The sequence below is a fragment of the Pectinophora gossypiella genome, chromosome 6, assembly GCF_024362695.1.
Source record: "Pectinophora gossypiella chromosome 6, ilPecGoss1.1, whole genome shotgun sequence".
In the NCBI taxonomy this organism is placed as follows: Eukaryota; Metazoa; Arthropoda; class Insecta; order Lepidoptera; family Gelechiidae; genus Pectinophora; species Pectinophora gossypiella.
Genome location: NC_065409.1, coordinates 5,930,692 through 5,937,484, shown reverse-complemented (window position 1 = coordinate 5,937,484; position 6,793 = coordinate 5,930,692).

Below are 6,793 nucleotides of genomic sequence, written 5' to 3'. Positions count from 1 at the left end.
TTCGCAAAGGCCGTTTATAGGATGGATGACAAAAAAAAAGTTTTCATCTCGAGCTCCTCCGTGCTTCGGAAGGCACGTTAAGCCGTTGGTCCCGGCTGCATTAGCAGTCGTTAATAACCATCAATCCGCACTGGGCCCGCGTGATGGTTTAAGGCCCAATCTCCCTATCCATCCAGAGAGAAGGCCCGTGCCCCAGCAGTGGGGACGTTAATGGGCTGATGATGATGATGCACTCCGTTGGACACTGTCCGCCCCGCAGCGCACGAAAGCCGCTAAGAAATGCCTAAGGAATCGCGTGTGGACTGTCTGTCTTGCTGGCGCTGAGGGACTTTCTAGACTACGTTCCCTAAAAACAAATAGGTATCTACAGTTGTGAGCAATATAATGTACCCACTTTAGGACTCTGTCGCACTAACATATTTGACATTTAGTGAGACTTACAGTTCAATTTGTCAAAAAAGTTAATGTGACATGGTACCAAAGTGTATACATATTAATGCTCGTGACCGTACATGGCGCTGTACAGATTTAACGTGATAATTTCATTACCTAATTTCTCATTGGTCAATAATGATGCAGAGACATACATAAAAATACTTGTTGCTTGATATTTGGATCGAATTATGTTGCTACCTATAGGTATAGGTAGAGACCTATGGGTGGAAGATGTGTTGCGCCTGGGTGTAATTGCAAGGGTCATCTTTTATATTCAAATACAAAGATAAAAGATGAATAGGTATGTCTGCTATCCAAGAAATTATTATTGGAAAGTTAAACGAAGTATTAAACAGCGCCATCTATATTTTTTTAGGGGCCGTGGTGTTGGCATAGAATAAAGAATAATACTACGTACAGAACGGTAACTCTACGCCCCGCGCCAGTTCGTATAGGGCTCTGACGTCACCTCCTCTGGATCTTAAATGGCCGTAAGCCGCTGAAGAGTAAAAGAGAGAGCGCGCTGAATGTGTCACGCTCGTACTTACTAGTTAGGTAGAACACGGTAAGAATAAGATTTTTGTATAGGGCACACCCCGGACACTTCATACAAACAACCTCGTTTTACACAGACACCACACATTGACGTTATCGTACATGCGCATCTGTGTATGTGACTTCTGACGCCATTCAAGTCTAAACTATGTTCGAGGGGGGTGGGGGGTGAGGTAAACCTAGCTCAGACGCTGGTGGGGAGCGGAGAGTTGCCTTTCTATACGTAGTATTATTTCTTATTCTAGTATGGTATAGGGTGTCCGGGGAATGGCATAGACAAGCTTGCTGCTTGACATGCTGTGGTGCAAGCCCTCCCTTGCGCGTCAGTGTTCTGGGACGTACATTCTAATACCTACTCGTATTGTACTATACAGGGTGTAACGGAAGGGGGGTATCAAGCCGAAAGGGGACAAAACTATACCTTATGTAGATCTTATCTGCAAAATTTCAATTAAAAAAAAACACTTTTGATATTTCTTTCAATTTCAGTTAAAAAAATATTTTAATATTTCCAGCATGTAAAAAACACGGCACAGCACTATTGAGGTCACTGTTCTTAATCCACTCAAATATTGGCACTACACAAATCTCCTAGCGCGTCCTGGTCGCCTGGTACTCGCGGCGCTCGCACGCCCGCGATAGGTACGAAATTCGAGCGGGCGGCGGCTTTGGCGGCAACGTCAAAAGGAGTCGGCGGCCGATTGGAACAATCCGAGTCGGCGGCACGTCGGCGACTGTAACAAACAAGAATGACACTAAAGCATCTAATAATTGGAGTCATTTTGCTTTGACAACTATTCTCACATTATTTTATGACGTGTAAAATAAGTTAAAATTACCTACTTGTTTAGGTAAGGTATTTAATTTAATAGTAAATAGGAAAAAAAAGTGTGAAAGTGTGGGTAAGTAGGTAGGTAATTAATAATTAGACTTACGTTTTACAAGAAAGGTTCGAAATGTCGTCATCCCCGTTCGATGCACAGACCTGCCGCTTCATCTGTCCACAACACTTTCGAAGCAAAGTCTGGTGAGCACTTGAACTCGGTACCATTCTCAGAATGCCACACGAGGTAAATAATCAGCAGGAATTAGCTCGGGCGTACGTTGCATGTGGTAAGGTTCGCGTGGTAGTCCTTGGGTTGGCTGCACGGCTAGTACGGCTTCTTCAAACTCCGGATCACGGGTCGCCGAGCGGCCAGTCTCGGATGACGCGTGGAAAGAGCCCGTTAAATGCAGTAGGCGATTGACCATTTTCCTGAAGCAATGCAGTGAAGGCAGTTGCCTGGCTTCATCAGCTGGTCTACCTTCTATGAATCGCTGATACAAGTTCCGTGCTTCACTTAAGTTGCCATCGCCGGCACCCACACACATCATCATTTCATAATAACCTACATTACTCAAAGACACCTCGAACTATCACTGATCACAGTTATCACAACAAATCCAAATTTCGAACTTCACTCCACAGATAGTAAACAAGCACTGACAAATAATTTGACAGTTTACTTTCGTGTGCATGTTTCTATCTCTTTCGAATGCTAATGCTATCCTGGTACTTAAGGGTATGTTATTTCTTTGTGCGCAATAAAATATTTTTATGGTATTGTTTGAATGTATGAATGTATTGTATTTTATGAAAGTAGGTACGTATTTTACTTTGAACCTAGAAAAGTAAAAAAGTCGTTTATCTAATAAGGATCACCCGCGCTCACACTCTGGCACTAACACAGAATTGCCACGTTTCTTCGCAAATATCCCGCGCAATAGCAGAAGGCGAAATTAATCTGTCAATAATAAGACATACTATCACTCTGCCCGTATCCCTAATGGGGTGGGCAGAGTCACAAGAACATCCCATTAGCGGTACGAGCATGATAATTATTTATGTACCTATGTTATGATTACTTGTGGCTCTGTCTGCCCCATAAGAGATAAAGGCGTGATATTATGTATGTATGTTTGGTACGGGCATGTAGCGATACGAGCGTGTAGTGGTAAGTGAAATTCCGCAGTCTCTGCCTACTCCAATGGGAAAAAGGCGTGATGTTATTGTTCACTGTTGGATAATACACGACTACAATTTAGGAAGGAAAAAAAATACAAAAAAAAAAAAATATTTTTTATCATGGTTAATGATAACTTTCCCTTAACAGCACCGCCATTTTGAATTTCGGGTGCACTAGGGCTTGCCGATCAAAAAATGACTATCGATAATCGATCCCGACCGAGAGTCGATCGATAGCAAGACTATTGATAACTCGGAAAGTGGCAACATTTTCGATTTTATTACCTAAGTGCAATACAATCGATAGTATCGTTGCGGATTAATAACAAACTATCGATAATTTTGCCCTCAGTCAGTAGTATTGCTACACTCCGATAGTATGGTTATTTTGAGTGGGCTGATTGTCTAAACTGAATTTCAATAACTCCAAAGTCCATGGATTTAGATTTTTTGAAAAGCTATTTTTTTATTTCTACCAATCAAAATCGTAGTTGAAAATGATTATGATCGATAATCGATACTGAACTATCGATAGTTTGAAACACTAGCGTGCCTTTTTCTATTCGCGAGCCCTGGCATCCTGGTACAGGGTATAAATCCCATTAACTGTCCCAATGCAATTTGCAATTCCGTGCTTCGGAAGGCACGGTTGGTCCCGGTGACTACTTACTCATGTAAGAAAGTAGTTATTACATGAGTCATGTCAGGGGCCTCTGGCGGCTCAATAGTTACCCTGACACCAGGGTTGATGAGGTTGGTAATCCACCTCACAACCCACACGATAGAAAGATTTAAAAAAATACTGTTATGTGTTTTTAATTCCTTGTACGCAATAAAGTATTATTGTATTGTACGAAAGTACTTATTTTAAGATTACTTTTACCATGTCATAGTAAAAGTAAAGTTATGTTAGGTAGGTACTTTACTTGAGAAATTGATTTTGTCTTTACTATGTTGTAAACGTAACATTAATGTCTCGTTAATAAGATACACAATCACTTGCAGCTGCTCGTACCCCTAATGGGGTGGACAGAGCCATAAGTAATCAGAACATACTAACATAATATCACGCCCGTATCACTAAGGGGTAGGCAGTCACAACGGTACTTGAGAAATTTATTTTGCTTTTACTATGTTGTAAATCCCCAAGGAATTCTAAGAAGCCTCTGACGTTGCCGGCCGCCTCAGGGAGGCACCCCGTCTGGCCAAGGTGCCGGACCCGGTAGTTGGCGGCTCCTTCACACTCCAGTAGCACATGGGCCGCTGTCTCGTCCATGCAGGTTCTGCACAGGGGCTTGTCGGTGACACCTAGTGTAAACAGATGTTTGTTGATATCACCGTGACCACACAGCTACACCTGCTACCTGCAGCTGTTACCTGTATTAGTGGAGACCTCTTCACATTTAGAATTCTTAGCCTGCCTGCATTTATTTACGGTGGTTCATAGTCTGGTGTGTTTGTTCATTCCCAAATACCCTAATACCGAACTAGCTTTATTTGCGGATGATACAGCCATCTATTCTTCGTGCCGTGGTCGAGTTATGATGACCGGAATTCTCCAACGCGCCAATGCCTTGGGCAAGTAGTTTCGCAAATGGAGAATCAAGGTAAACCCGGAGAAAAGTGCAGCGGTGTACTTTTCAAAGGGCTATTATAATACGTCACGGTCACGCTGTCAACTTAAGTCATCAAGATGTCTGGCAAGCCGATCCCTTGGGAGGAGCAAGTCAAATATCTCGGCGTAGTCTTAGATAGACCTCTTACTTTCAAGGCCCATATCAAACGTGTGCGCGATCGCGCCACGTTTGTAATGGGCCGTGTTCATTGTCTCCTTAACAAGCGTAGTAAATTATCCCTTAGGAATCTACACGACTTGCATCCGTCCGATCATGACCTATGCAGGGGTAGTTTTCGCTCACGCGAGTCTCTCTCAAATCCACCGTCTACAGGAAATACAAAATCGTTCGTGGTTCCATCGCAATGAAAATCTGCACATTGACCTAAGTCTGCCAACCATTGCCCAATGGCTCAAATTAGTTTTTTCGATTCTGCTCCGCACCAACCAAATCCCCTGGTAGTTGCGGCTTCCGAATACATCCCGCTTAGGAACGGTACTGAATAGCATCGGCGTCCAAAGTATGTAATACGATCCCGACGACCCGATTACTCTAGCCATAGAATCAGCCAATCAGCTCGCGACAACAAACATTTCAGGACCCCGATACCGACACCGCCGGCGTGGTCGACGACTTCCCTCAATCAACGCTTATCGCTATCGACTTACTAGGGTCGATTAATTCTTTCAAATATTTTTCCTCTCAGACGACGCCCTGAGCCGAGGTTCGCGCCCAACTGGGCACCCTCAGGCCTGTTGTCTTAAACGTTGTACCGGGTGAGAGCCTTCAGCGCTCCCCATTTGTCCGGCAAAGTAGTTAATGTCATTTGCGGCAAAACTTCGATAAGTCACGTCAAAAAAAGGTGTGTTTGTTGGCTGCTCTCGTTCGTAGCAGCGAGCGGACCTGTCCGAATGAGATCGGCAATATCGGTTCCGGACCGATGGCTGTTACCTCCCGTTCCCCTTCTGGCCAACTCGTCCGCCGCGTCGTTACCTCTTGAATCACTGTGTCCTTTGATCCATTGTAAAGTGAGGTGTTAGTATTTGCACACCTTAGTCAGTGATTGCTGGTAACTGTGTATGAGTAGTAGTAGTTGTTTAGGGCCTGCAAAACTCTGAAAGTATTCTAATGAAACTGTCCCGTACCTAGCTAGCCATGAACGCATTCGCCGCTAGCGTGATGCCCATTTGACCTGGATGACGGTGTTAAGGGAGCCTGATATTACGTAATCATAAAATAAAGCATACTACACAAGGAGACGAGATGCATTGTAAAGTACATTTCTTTATCAACTATTAATGTAGGTATTCGACTTCATTTTTGGACAAAACTTGTACAACAAAGTGACTCTGCCCACCTCAGTAGCGCAGTAAGTGTGATATTAGATATGTGTAATTACTTGTAGCTCTGTCTGGTCCATTAGGGATAAAGCCGTGATTTATGTATGTTCACATCTTGTTCTATCCTATTGGTTGTGAGGTGGATAACCAACCTCGTCAATCCTGGTGCGAGGGTTATTATTGAGCCGCCAAATGCCCCTGACATGGCTCATGTAACGACTACTTATTACATCAGTAAGCAGTAACCGGGACCAATGCCCATTGTTTTTTTAACTATTGTGTCTGGAAATCTTGGCCTCACAAGGATGAAACAAAACAATTTAAAAAAATATTGATTAATATGGCCATCACTGGCACGTTTACCCTTTACTAGGGCAGGCATAAATAAAAGAGGTGGTAGCTGTTCACTCAAAAGTTAAATACCTTGAACAGCTGATTGCTACGTAGTGTTGTACAAATTTGAATTTATTACATGAAGACCTGGAATTCAATTGCTCATAACTAATGCAAATATGAATTTAGGCGGCCAATACTCTCGCATGTGATTTGTAGATAGTGACAGAGTAGGCACACTTCGGGTTGATACCCCCGTTCCGTTACACCCTGTATAATACTTACTTATCATTCTCTCTCTCATTATCTAAGAGCTGCGTTCTTATCGGAGGAGTAATCGCCATTACTCTCTTGTCTCCGCCAAATCCCCCACCTCGACCTGCATCTTCTCTTTTATTTGTTTCATAAATGTTCCCCTAAGTCTACCCCTTTCTTTCTCTCCTTCAAGCATTTGAGATGTGGTGTTGGCGAAGGATAGAGAGTATAAGCTGGACTGAAACGGTGTCAAA